This window comes from Tinamus guttatus, unplaced genomic scaffold, assembly GCF_059628265.1.
Source record: "Tinamus guttatus ecotype Peru unplaced genomic scaffold, ASM5962826v1 Tinamus_guttatus_pri_ptg001602l, whole genome shotgun sequence".
NCBI classification, from domain to species: Eukaryota; Metazoa; Chordata; class Aves; order Tinamiformes; family Tinamidae; genus Tinamus; species Tinamus guttatus.
In genome coordinates this window covers 2976909-2991494 of record NW_028290136.1, presented here as the reverse complement: position 1 = coordinate 2991494, position 14586 = coordinate 2976909, and the positions used below count along the sequence as shown (strand labels likewise).

At 38.3% G+C, this 14586-nt stretch overlaps 1 long non-coding RNA gene across 2 annotated transcripts in view; it reads right to left on the bottom strand.

Moving 5' to 3' along the window:
* Positions 1-12815, bottom strand: part of LOC148590197 (uncharacterized) — a 272918-nt gene extending 260103 nt beyond the window's left edge. For both annotated transcript variants that reach the window (XR_015914345.1, XR_015914349.1), the window contains exon 1: positions 12039-12815. This is a non-coding gene — a long non-coding RNA (uncharacterized LOC148590197). The remainder of the gene's footprint in view (positions 1-12038) is intronic.
* Between the last annotated feature and the right edge of the window lie 1771 nt (positions 12816-14586).

Genomic DNA, 14586 nt, shown 5'->3' with positions numbered 1-14586 from the left:
TTTAACCACTTGTAGAATAGATCTGGGCAAAACAGATTCCATTTTGTTTTAAAAATGGAAAAGTGTAAAAAAAAAAAAGACTAAATTTTCAAAATGTAATCCTAGAAAAAAAACTAGCTTGCTATGTTCTAGATATAAAAGTGACTAAAATTTTAAACTAAAGCTAAAATTTTAATGAGAAAAAGAAGAAAGGAAGGAAGAAAGGAAGGAAGGAAGGAAGGAAGGAAGGAAGGGAGGGAGGGAGGGAGGGAGGGAGGAAGGAAGGAAGGAAGGAAGGAAGGAAGGAAGGAAGGAAGGAAGGAAGGAAGGAAGGAAGGAAGGAAGGAAGGAAGGAAGGAAGGAAGGAAGGAAGGAAGGAAGGAAGGAAGGAAGGAAGGAAGGAAGGAAGGAAGGAAGGAAGGAAGGAAGGAAGGAAGGAAAAAAAGGAAGGGGTTTTGAGTGGGTGCTTTTTTTATTTTCTTTCTTCTTTTTGGAAGGTGGAAGCAGGGCAAGCCACATACTTGAGTTTGCTCCCAGGCTGTGGTCCTGGCATTCTTTTTTTTCTCTAGCAAGTTTTTAACTTTGTTCAACTAATTTTTGTGGCTCTCCAGAATGCACATTTTTTTGAATTTTTCAGTAAGTCATCTATAAATACAGCAATTTCCTTCAGCGTGAAAGATGTTTAGATGTCTCCGATTTTTTTTTAAGAATCCTTGGAGGTCCTCATTGCCCAGAACAATGCTGGTGTGAAAGAGTCCAAGGTCTGGGCTTAAAGAAAATAATTCATGACAGTGTAGCGTGGCACCAAGCAAATCAGAAAATAAATGCTAGGAACTCCTTAGTGTCAGATAAAGCTTATACAAAGCATTCATGCCACATCAGTCTGATTAGGTTTTTGTACCATACGAATATAAGCTATATCCATGTAACCATGTCAAATTGAAACTCCTTTCTTAGTCTACATTGCCTCCATATAAAATATAATGGAAAATATAAAAGACTGATTTCCCTAAAACGTACTCTCTTCTCCCCTATATCCCATCAGAATGATTGATTCTGGCAGATTTGATATGTTCAACACCAGATCTCGCCTCATTTGTAATTTTCTTAAATATTATGATGCATAAAAATGTAGTATTTCAAGTATCCTTCCTTAAAATACTGTACATTTTATGTTAACAGCTATGCATAAGATATCTATACACAACATGTATATATACACAGCCATACAAATCTACATGGAAATACACTTGTAACTCAGTTAAAGGTAAGGTCTTCATCAACTACCCAGAATAGTAAATTTAATAAAAAATGAATTAAAAGAACACACAAAACAAGCAAAGTAGCACAAGTGAAAATAAGAAGCTTCCTGTGATAGAAGGTAGCAATACCTTATGGTATCTCCAAAACCCTTCTGTGAGCAGGAAAGCCCACTAGGGGACAGCTACCAAACTGCATTATCTTTTGTAATAACACCAAAGAACTAAACTCATCTGTGAAAGTCATAATCAGCATGTAAGTGCTGCTATAAAGATAACATATAGCCATGTGAAAATGAACTTTTCTTCCTTTTTTTTTTTTTTAATAGCACTTCCAGCAAGTGATATTGTAACCTCTTCCCTGATTGGGCTGGGTAAATTCAATAGTTAATTTAGCAAAATGCACTATTTTTTTTTTAACAGGTATCTGTCACATAAATGGTCACTGAATACATTGACATTATGGTATAAACAGAACAACTATTTCAAACACAGCTGAGGAGCAGAGGATTGGCAAAGAGAGAGTTCACAACAAAGTACAAGGTAATTCCTGTACATGTTCCTCTAATGTTTCATTTTCCAAGATCCTGAAAGCCCAAAAGCTGGCTCCACTTTACCTTACTCATAATTCAGAAGATGGAATAGATAGTAGGGAATACCAGATATGTAAGTTATCTCATTCAGCAGTTGTGAACACAAAATATGTTTTTTATCATGCAAGTATATACTGTACAGTCAGCTGAAGTCTTTCAACTCAGTTGAATTGTGTGTGTTATCCACATACAATGGAAAGCACACACTCAGAATTGCACTTTCATACATTATTATTTTTCTAAGCTTCTTGACATACAGTTTTATCAGAATTTCTAGCATCTGGGAAAAAAAGCACATGAAAAACACAAGCATACTAGTTTAAATTGTGAAGAATAAACTGCAAGATTGTCCATGCACCAAGGAACAAACTAAAGAAAGAGGGTAAGCTGTAAAAGCTGGAGGTGCAGCACTGCGCAAAAGACGAAAGGGGAGTGTGAATCTTCACAGGTTTAGCATATAGGAAGAGATTGCACATGCCTTAGATAATCAGATAATCAGGCCAAAGAAGTGGGATAAACTCCTGTTTTTCCTATTTCTCTCAGATACAGTTTCTCATTTAGTGAACATTTCAAAGGCGCTCTGTCTATAGCAAATAAATTTCTTGCCGACTCACAGCATGCTTCTTACCAGGTGCATTTACTGCTGTAACTCTGCATGAACATATCTCATGCAAAGTTTTGTTTTTAAGGATTATCCTAGTGAAAAAGAAATCTTAAGCATGCTCCTGTATTTCCTGGTTGGTGTTCCATTTTTCACCAAGGAGTGAATAACCCGAACAAAACCAATTTGAAGAAGAGTTACTTTAGCTCCCTTCAGAACCCATCTAATTCCCTTGAGTTGGATGGAAAGGGCATGATCAAAGTGAAAACACATGCTGAGAGACATTGTTGAAGTTACCCACCAAGTAAAATAGGGAGGACAGAACCAATAGGCTGAACTATTTTAAGTACAGTGTGAAATAAACTTTATACTATCACAGTTTAAAATATGCTGAGTGCAGAACAGAGGGACAGCAAATTGTCTAATTCACTTGCTATACACAAAAGTTGAAAAAGAACTGGTAAATGGATTATCTCAATGCCTAATTCCTTATAAATCAGTTCTGTATTTTCTATTCCTTCCTATGTCCTTACCTTTCCCAAATATGGTAAAGAATGCATTTGTATGTTTGCCACTGACTGAATTTCTCAAAGTAATTTCTCTTTGATGCTTAAGTTCAATTCATAGCCACTTGTCTCACTTCTTAGAGAACAGCTTATTAATGCAGATCAGAAAATACAATATAAGAACAGAAATCAACAGGCAGATCTCTGACCATAGGTGATTCTGCCTCCTTATCCCTTTGAGCCCAGCTAAATAACCGCGATTTATATGCTCGCACTTAGGCAGTCCATGACTAACACTTCGTAGAAAAACTCGTGAATAGAGCAGAATAACTGCACTTAGAGCGACAAGGGGGCGATACCAACGTAGTAGCAACACACACTTTTTATTAATGTTGAGTAGAATCTCCTGTGTTTCCTTACAATACCAATTTTGAAAAATAAGCCAGTACAAATATTTTAAAGAAATAAAGCAGATGCACTGAAGCTGCTAGAGGTTGTGGCAATAATAAATAAGATTACTAAATACAGGCCACACTGCTTCTGCCTTCCCCATCTTTTTTTTTTTTTTTTTAATCCTGATGCAGCATTTCTGTCATCTTATTTGTTTTATAACAAGAGTAACCCCCGATTCTGATTAGGCCTTTTGGGCTGTCAGAAAATTACTCTGATTGTTATCATTAACATTTAAGCAACAATTGTGTTGGTAGGATGGCCAGAAGACTTGAAAGTTGTCAAAAAGTCTCTGGAAAAATTTAAATACACTCCAAAGCATTTCAACACAGGTATTACAAGAACTATCAAATGAGAGAAATCGAGTAATTAGCTACTTGGTAGGGCCTACAAGCAAAAGATTATGAATGCAAGGCAACTTGCTTGGAGATACACTGAATTTGTACCTCAGCCTCCCTCAGAAGCTGACACAATACAGAATGCTTTTCAGTAGCATGCTGAGACCATCAAAGAGGGTTTTTTTTTTTTTTGAATTTATTAAAACTTCTGGGTGGAACTAAGTGCTTAAAGTTTAAGTGACAGGAGACCTTTTTACATGGTTAGTAGAAATAAATGTGCTCAAACCGGAGCCCAGCAAAGACAGATAAGAAAGCAACTTGCAAACAGGCCTAAGGAAGGCTTCTCAATTTCAATGTTAACCTTTTTTGGTCCTTATGCTAGACTTGTTAGCTTGCACCATACGTTTCTGCAACGTTTTTTTTTTTTTCTAAGTTGAACATGGCCAGGAACAAATTTCTTGCATTCATTAATTAAGAAAGAGTAAGTTACGTTATAAGATAGATCTCCCAACTATAAGTTGTATAAGATATAATAAGCGAGGGGATTGAGCTAGATGATCTCCAGAGGTCCCTTCTGACCTTAAATGTTCTGTTATTCTGTGAGTAAGGTTCTGTTGGAAAATGTCCCAATTGTAAAATGGACAATAGTCATCTAAAGGAAGGCCGAGAAGGTAAGTTTAGAAAAAAAAGAAACTCAAAGACATTTTTTTCCCATATCTAGCATGACACAATGTCACACATCCACCATGCACTAATGTCTGTTCATAGGTTGCTGTAAGCGTCTGACTTCAGCCACAGTTCATCCTTTATTTGGACTGACATCTTCAGTGTCAACACATCCTACCATAGCCACATTTCTAAAAGACTGTCAGAAGCACTGAAGAAAGCAGCCAGATTTTTGAAAATATCTTACTTTTTCTGTTTGGTTTGCTTCATTTCCACCAACACACCAGTTTCTGCTGACACTGCAGCTAAAATGCAGCACTGTGAATTTGGGGATGCTGCACTGACCCTCCATCAGTGTTCATGCCTACAGAGCACATCCTGCACAACGTCCCATGTTTATGTACCGTTCACCCTGCCGTACTGGTACAATGACTAGGGTGTCACTGTACTAGGATCTGAACAAGATGGCATTGCCCTGGCCAGCTTATAACATTTATATAGGCCAAGAGAAAAAGAGGGTTTACAGTAGCGCCCGATGGGGAAAAGCACTGGTAATAAAATGAAATTGCAGACTGCTTTAAACACCTAAGCTAAGAGTAGCTTAGGCAAAAGTAGCTGCGAGAGAGGTATTCCCTTAGTTGGCTAAACCAAACCTTTTTGAAAATATACGAATATATTTCCAAATCCATGGCAGAAAATGAGTGTGTGTACTAAAAGTACGGATCTACATAAAAATAGTGGTTTGCATGCACACAAACAAAAATGAAGTATTCGTGTTAATGTTGGCCCCTAAACTGGTTCATAAGTTTGGATTAAAAACAAAACCACCAATGTTTTCAAAAAGATCTCTCATTCTGTTTGCGCATATGTTTATTATTATCCTTACAATGACATTATGTTGACTAATTAAAAAATATTTCCACAGAAGCACGAAAACCTGAAAATTTCCAACCAGCTTTATAATTGTTACAACTTTCTGAAACTTGAAGAAACACTACTTAACACTATGTTGCTGTCCAATGACTCCTCAAATGGAAATGCACTTTGTTAAAAATACCAACAGATTGTCAAATCCTTACAGTCTTGTTTTCAGCTATTTCTAGTGTTTGGGTGCTATTTACAATGTAAATATTTATTTTCAACATGGCAATCATGATTGTCATAGTCTTAATTCTGTGACCATAATATTTAGGACAAGAAAACTGTTTGTTTGTTTGAACAATTTTGATTCAGTAGATCAATTAAAATAGCTGGTTTAGAAGGGCTTTTACTAAAAATATGTATACTTGAAAGTACTTATCCCATTTTGCACAGACAATAAATCAATCTTATTTTCAAAATATTGCACATATTACCTGTGTTTTACTACATTTTACTAACTTAAAAATCCTAAGCATTATAACTGGCTCACAAGAAGTCATAGATTGATTAAAGGGTTCCAAGCAAAACAAGCATAGATCGTAGAGCTTTCATGCTACAAATTAGTGAAACTGTGAGAGAAAGTTATTTCACAAACACAGTAGAGAATACTAAAAACAAACTGAGAGAAACAGTGGTTGCTTCACAGGTGTTTCAAGAGCAGGCTTCACATCAGGACAGCATCATTTTGCTCATGGGAAATGGAAATACAACCTCGTTCCCTAGTAGAACAGGTTGCTGGTGGTTATAAAATATGGAATTTTCATGTTGCAAGATGTTGCAACATTTAAGATTTTTCTGGGTCATCTCCCCAATGTTGAAGGCATACCAATTTAAAAATTTTACACTGAATGGGACTTTCCAAAAGAAGTTCAAAATTCAGACATATTTCAATGGGTCATAATAAACACCTCTGACCATTTCAAAAATCAAAATATCTTGTTTCAATTATCTGTGGTGTCTCAAATGTTTAAATGAGAACAGAAGTTTTTTCAAAGCAGACATCACAAGTTTCTCCTCAGATCAAACCTGGTAGGAACAGCCACCACCCCACCTTCCCTTGAAAGTCCTAAATGCCTTAAATATGTTTTTCATTGGTATCTGGCATCTGTTTAAAGCCTTGGAGAACAATAGGAAGAGACAATCAGTACACAGATAGCCCACAGATCTGTATCTCCTTTTTGATGAACATGAAAAGACTAATGCCCTGGATCCCTTAGTGATCAGGCAGAGACATTTCCAAAGAATGAAACAGCTCACTAATAAAAACAGCAGCCAGGCCTTGCTTCCTTTGGAACCTGCCCACATTAGAGGTCAGATATTTTCATGCTGTTGCCTCAGACCAAAGCTGAGGCACTCTCAGAGTCCTCCAGACCACCAAGAGCCAAGCAGGACTAGAGAAAAAATATCCCCCTTTCTCTTTGGAGCTGACAAGAAGACTTCATTATGCTTTGTCAGGTACTAAGCAGGTGGTAAGTGCATTTGCCACCTCCATAGAAACTTATCTCCAGGAATGAAAACACTCAATAACAAAGATTTGCCCAGTATAAAAACAGCATCTGAGGTGTTCAGCACTTTCAATTACAAATTTCAAAACAATGACCTTATGTGGGGAGCCTCATGCAGTAAGGTTACTTCCCCAGGGACTCCACTGCAAGTTTTCTGCCCTGCAAGAGCACCCTCTACTTCCCATTTCACAAAAGCATTTTGCCATGGAGGTTATACTCAAAAATATCTATACAGAATTTAACAAAGATGTTTCTCTAAATTGCTTTAATTTCTCCATGAGCTCAAATTAAGTTGCAATCGTAGGTTGCTATAAATCATGGTACTTCTCTTATGATTTTCAGTCACAGAATCAAAGAATAGTTTAGACTGGAAGGCACCTCTGGAGATCATCTGTTCAACTCCCCTGGGCCAGCTAGTATTAACCAGTAGGGCCAGCTAGGATTAGCACCTAGTTTTATAGTCGCTGAAAGGCAGCAAAAGAGCTCAGTTTTTCTCTGAGAAAACAATTGGCTTAAATTTATGGGGTTGAGGATTTTCTAAAAGTATAATATTTTCCCCTGAAGTCATCAGTTTGGCTCCTTCAGAGTCTTCAGAGCCCCTGTCTAATGGCCTTCAGGGTGGTGTACTTCAAGGGGCAGTGCCGAACTGCACTCCCATTAGCCAGCAAAAATAATTCAGTGCAGCATTTAGGCAAGATAAGGCCCTTTTCCCAATATCATCCCTCAGTCATCATAGGACTGGCCTTGAACAACTGGTGACTCCTTTATTTATTACTCACAGTCCTTACTTTACTTCCTTCTAGAAAACAGTTTTCAGTCCTTTCCAGGCTTTTCTCATACTGGGGAGAGCCACCACACTTCATTTCCCACAGGCTGTTTCCTGAGAGGAAAACTGAAGTGTCCCTTGCAAAGGAGTGACTGAACTTGTTTACCCAATAACATTTTTTGATTCAGCATGAAAGTATCTCCCAAATAAGCTCTTTTCTCCATGGACTTGAACAAGTATTATCTTAGCACTGACTAAAAACAGAATAAACCTTCTACGCTCAAAGAGGGCCCAAGTGAAATAAAGAAGGTGCTACCCTAGATTGTTAGACAGCACCCAGCAAGGGAAATGTTTCTCTACAGCTTTCTGATATTGCATTGCACACTATAAAGGAAGCTAGCATATTTAATAGCTCGAAGTCCTCTGCATATAAGTAAACGAATGCTGGGAATCCTAATCTTGATTTATGTATTAGTATTAAAAACAATTCAATTTAGCATGCTGCAAAAAGAGCAGATGTACAGGCCTTTTAAAGGGCATCAGCTGAAAGGTCATCAACTAAAAAGGAACAAATACATGTCCCTCACAGTCACTTTATTTTTGGAGGAATTGCCTAAAAGCTATTGTCGTCTTAGCTAATTTTTTTCAAATGTCACCCTGACTTCTAAGAAATCATTGAATGAATTTGCTTACAAAATGATTTACAGCCCCCAAAAGTTGCTATCTAGACAATAGCACTAAGGTTAAGTCTCAAACTCATGGCCTCAGCATAAAAAGATCGTTAGCAGTCATGCTTTCTAAATATCTTTTTGTCCTGTTGTCATTCTCTATTTCAGGAAGCAAGAAAATCACATATGGCATAAAAATTAAATGCAAAAAATTGAAAGTGAATTGTATTCACTTTAGTAATCACCTCCGCCATCCAGGTCACTGTTTTCTTTATAAAAACTCCAATGTGTGTTGCAAAAAGCAAGATTATACTTAATACTTTATCTAACAGCAGAAGACAAACTTCAGTGTCTATGCCATATTCATGTAGGCGTTCTACTTGGAAATATCAGAGACTGAAATTAAAGTATAGCCTGTTGTTGAGAAAAAATATTTTGAGCAGACTTCTTATGACTCTCATTGGAAAGCAGAAACACTAGCACAGAAGAACAGTATCGAGCACAATGTATTTTTTGTGCAGAAGTAGAAAAGAAAGATTGCAATATGCAGCTGCTGTTATCTGCCAGCTCATCCTCAAGGATAATATTCCTTTTGTCTTAATTACTTGAACTAGGACAAATGCCAAAGAGCTCTGCTTACTCTGCTTTGCTCATTTTGAAGGACAGTTCAGCTATCATAAAGATCATCTGTCTCCCTATTTTCCATCAAATTATTATATTTTTCTGTATTGTTCTTCCTCTTGGCCTCTAGCATCAAAAGCTCAAGGACTGTGTGCAGGATGTTCTTCCATCAATTCTACTGATGCTTACTTGCTCACTACTAGCATGGCATGAATCAGGAGTATCATCTGTCTTGATTGGCTAAATTTTAGTTGATTCCTAGGCAACATTCATAATGTTGCCGAATTTCTTTAAAGAAAACCAATCCTTTTTATTACAGTATTTTTAAAATGAAAGAATAGTGCTGTGGTCATGTGTTCCCTCAATTACCAGATAAGCCCTCTTTGAACTATCATTTCCTCCAATCCCGAAATACTCCAAATATGCTCCGAAATACTAGAACTTTGATTTTTAGACAGATTACAAATCTTACTTTTTTTCTTGTAGAAGGAAAAATAGGATATGAGGAAAGCAAGAAGATTCTTCCCCATCTCTCTGCATCTCAACAATATTAAGTTTGTGTAGCATTAGTTTCTGCAGTTGTATTATATTCTGCAATAGGGGAGATACAAGCTCCGGAATGAGGTAAATACACTAACTCAGACTTTTCTACTACTTCTCCCCAATACTTCCTCTCTGTCTTCTCAGGTATGGTCAAACCATTTGAACATACGAAAAAATTATACCATTCTATATGCTCAAGCATTAGAGTATTTTTTTAAAATATTTTTTTTCTTTGTTTGTTTGTTTTGTGTTTGTGGTTTAAAGAGGCTATTCCTGAGAATAAAGGAAAAGAAAACAGTAGGCCACAGTATTTGTTGATATAAAGGTACCAGCAGTGCCCACTGTATAGATGGTAAAGTTGCACAGATATGAGTGTCCTCTTTCCCAGCCTCTTTCACTAGCCATACATAGCTTTCAGCACCTCGTATTTGCAGAATATTGTCAGATTCTGCTTTTCTGCAACTTGCTACTGCATTGTGAAGTTTCCCTATTTTCTACAACTTCAAGCCCTTTTTATACCTGTTTTTCATTCGCTACACGCTGGTAACACGTCCCATTGAACACGTCAAACAATGTTAGGTTCCCAGATTGGGAAATAGAGCCTCCATCCCAGCTGACAACATACCATCAGCATATTAGTTATAAAATTATCTTCTCAGGGAGGAAAATGTCACATTTTTAATATAGCAATAATCATCAGCTGAGTCAATACCTTGAGCCTGAAAAAATTAAGCAAGAGCTATAGAACATACTCTAGCTTCTATTTTCTTTCCCTCTGCCCCTGTTAGCTTCTCCAAGCATCCTCGCTGCCTGGATTTCAGCACAGGGCACGTTTAGTGCAGTTTTGATGAATTCCTGTAAATGTCCAATCTTTATGCTCCGCTATTCTCAAATATTCCTGCTTCCAAGAAAACCAAATTTACAATGTGGGGGAGGCTGCATATTTCTGGCACATGCAGTTGTGCAGATGCTATTCCTTAAGGAAGACTGTCTTGATTGCCTCTGTGAATAATGGCTACGAGATGGCAAGGAGCCAACAGTTCTCTTACAGCAGAAGGTATAAAACCACTCTCCTACTGAAAGAAGGCCCCCAGTAGGATAATATATTATTACGCATGATTCAAATTACAGGATCTGCAGCAGGGGAGCTAGTGGCTGAATCAGGACAGCCGCACACAGAATACTATGATGGGATGATGGAATGCATCATGCATTGAAAGAGCCATGGTTTAGTGTTTAAATCTGACGTATTTTCAAAGTGACTACAAGGGTCAATATATTACTGAAGCCCCATAAACAAACTATATGTCACTGGGAGGGAGGGTTTTGACATTGCAACAAAAAAAAATATTTAAGAATACTTCTTGAAATAAAATTTTGCCTTACCCAAGACTGTTGACCTCTTGAAGGCACTAGCAACAGATATAGCTTTGATTTAATACCACAATTAAATTTGTCTCATATCTGATTCTGTTTCAGCTATTAGAATACTGTAGAACGAAAACTTGTCTCATTAGATTTGCGGTCTGAAATCTCTGCATTCCACAGTATTCAGGGCTGTTTTTAAATTGTTCGCACAACAATTTACGCACAAAGAACTAAATCCAAATGTTCAACACAATGTTGGCTTGTCCAAGCGTTTTCCATTTACAAATGAACACATCTCAAGAAAATATGCATTAAAAAAAAAAATTACTCCCTCATATGAATAGGCTGCTAGAGAATATTTTTTAAGCTAAGATCTAATCTTTCCTGTGTAGAATACGCACAAGCTAAGTAAAAAGAGGAATAGATTTTAAAAAATGGTATATTTCGCATTGCTGCATTATACCCTGAAGCAATAGTCAAGCTCTCCCTTCACTTCTTTTCATACTGGCTCTTGTATTCAGTTATGCTGGTAAATGGATGCAAATCAGGTGCTTTGTGTAGAGGTGGAAGGAAGGGGGTGAAATTTGTTCAGAAATGATCTCAGTTCTATTCATTAATAAAATGACATCTCGGCTGAAAGCGGCGAGGAATGAAATATAACAGTACTGAACTTCACTCAGTCGTAACAGATGCACGTTCGAACCTTTGGAGAAAGGCGGATATGTAAAATGGCCACAGCGAAATGAATTCTGAAGCATTAGAATAAGCACTTAGACAACGAAGGCAGCTAAGGACCCAAACTCAATGCTGCAGCTACACCCTTTTTACCTTCCAAGATGGTTAAAGGAAATCTCAGACTATAAATGGAGGAAGCACCACCACATTAGGTAAGGACTACAAGGAGACAAACATATACAAAAGAAAAAATATAGGCACAATATTAACAATAAGAGACTCTTTTAAAGGTTTTATGGGGCCAAAAGCCCCCTCAGAATGGAACAATGCTCATGGTTACCTGCAGAGACAGGACACAGTTAAAAAAAAAAAAAAGAAAAAGAAAAGAAAAGAAAGAAAGAAAGAAAGAAAAAAAACAGGAAAAATGTAGCCACTGTTTTGCATAGCGATTCAAATTATGCCGGCAGAATAATTAATGGCGGACCTAATCTCTGTGAGGAAAAAAAAAAAAAAAAAAGAAAAGAAGAAAGGCTACGTTAAACAAAGTTCATTACTGCATGATGTAAATGAGTTTCTCACCAGTGATGTCACTGATTGGCTGGGATGTAGAGCTGGTTTCGCACAGTGCAGCATGGCCGGATTGGCTGCTAGCTCTTCTGGTTACTGCCTGCTTGGGCAGCGGTCGAACCAGACACTTTCTGTCTCTCTTGTTGTCGTTTGAAGCAAATCTTGTTCAGCCCAGCTGTGTCTCCATAGTAGTGGCACCCTAAGAGAGTCTCCCTCCTGCTTCCCACAGCTCATCTGTAAGGCGGTCGCTGCTGTGAAATACCAGCCTTTGGCACGGAGCCCAGACTGCGTTGTTAGATCCGTCTATAATACTGAAAAGATTTTTTTTTTTTTTAAGCAGTTCTTTCACCGAATTACATCCTAAGAAGGATTAATAAGCACTAAATTGCAACTGGTTTGTGGACTTTTAAATTATGTCGCTAGCGTACTTTCTGAAATAAAACATTATCTGACCTGTAATAGTACTGTACCACTGGTTTAGAAAATGGAAAATAAATAAATAAATAAATAAAAGAAGCAACAACTCTTCTTTGTTTACCTTGATTACAAAAAGAAAAATAAAAAAGGGAGAAATCTTCATTTTTTCCCCTAGGACAGTAACTGATAGCTCGTTGCTACGCAAGAATAGCTTAAACTATCGCCAGTATTTCTGTCTACATCCAAGTCATTATTTTCAGGTTTAAGACAGGGGATCTTAATTAGCATGCTCTTTAACTATGCAAACTGAGGCAGGGCACGAAAGAAAAAAAAAAAAAAAGGCTGTATGGAAGAGACAGAGAGGAGAGGAGGAGGAGGGAGGAAAAGAAAAAAAAAAAAGCAAGCAAGCCAAAGAAATCTGTGCGGCTTTTACAGGGGAGCCGCCTGCCCCCCTGCCAGAGGAGAGCAGCCATATCAACTTGGGCGGACAATGGAGCACCTACGGGCTCGGCCCTGGCCAAGCGCTTTATAGCGAGGCCGCGCCGCGCGCCGCGGCCAATCGCGACGCCGCTCCCCGCAGCACCCACGCAATAGGTGCACCGCACCGGCCGCCGTGGCCCGCGAGCCCCCGGCTGCGCCTTCCCGCGCGTGGGGATGCGCGCGTGGGACAAGGGAGGGCGGGCTGCGGTAAAAATAAATAATAAAGAACGAAGCGTCGAGCAAAGCGTCCTTTGTTTCGCTCTGTAATTACATCAGCCTAATTACCGCAGCGGAGCCGCAGTGCCACCGCTCGCAGCGGCGCATAGGCACGCACGTCATATAAATATGCATGAGCACGCCCGCTTATTTAAATACAGAAATGCATCAATTGCTAGTGGTTGCCTTTTTGGTTTTGTTTGCTGCACGTACCCCCCCACCGCCACCTCCGCCACCCATTCCTGATAAATCAAATGAGTTGAGGACACCCAGCGAATGCGGTCACCTCTTTCTTCTTTTATTTATCCAAACTTTCCCTCATTTATTTTTAATCATCGGCATTCAGGAAGAAATAATACTAAAATAAATGCAAATGAGCCTCAGTTAGTAAGGGAAAGGGTGTTGCAGACCTGGGGCACTTTCCTCCCTTGCCACGACACATCAGAGCAAGCGCCTGCAAATGAATGTGCGCGCATCCCACCGCAGGCACGCATCAGATGCCCCGTCCTTACTAAAAGCCCGATGAACACCCAGCATGTGCACACATCCAGCTTGTGTGTTTGGGTATTCTTTAATTACAGCATCTCTTGTAACAGTACCTGAATCCGCTCAGATATTCAAAAGATTAAATCATCACTATTCATGTATTAGACAGACATAATTGGGCACATTCTATAGTGGGAATCGCCACGCTAATTTTTACGATTTTATGCAAGGGATTTACATATTCATGAAGAGAATAGCTGTTATGACCACCGACAGAGCAACACGGAGAGAAAAGACACCATTCTTCAGTAGACAGAGTATATAAAACCTAGGGGGAAAAGATGCAGCATATGGCGGCAAGGAGGAGAAGTTGTTTGGCTTTTGAGGGTTATTTTATTTCCTATTTATAAATTCTGGGTAGATGGCTTAGAATAACGTCTACGTATTCTGAACATGACGGTGAAGTATATCTGCATTATTAATAATCATTGGCAGTTGAAAGAAAATCGTTTTACGGTTGGTGCCTGGTGTTCTGCAAGTTTTGCCTTTGCATTATAGATCACTTTCAGTTTACAGATGCTGAGGATATTTATCCAGGAATACAAACAAACCCACTAATGAAACAGAAAGGAAAAGAACTTCCATTTGCTACTGAAAAATCTTTATTCTGTATTTTAATATCTGCTCTGTAATGTCGAATGCTACCTTCACCAAGAAGCTGTGGTTCTAGAATATCGTAGTGTTGTTTTTTCTAACTTACTAGAATCATGTTTTCCAAATCTGATAAAATAAAACCTCTGACTCACATGCAGGTTCTATTGTCTTTAAAGAAAAAAAATCACCAGAAGAAAGATTATTCAGGCTGCATTGTAAACACACCGTGCATTAGTTTTTGTAACAAACATTTCTTTATAAAACCTAGGTAGTGCTGCCTGCAGATATACGCTTTTTTCTACCATTT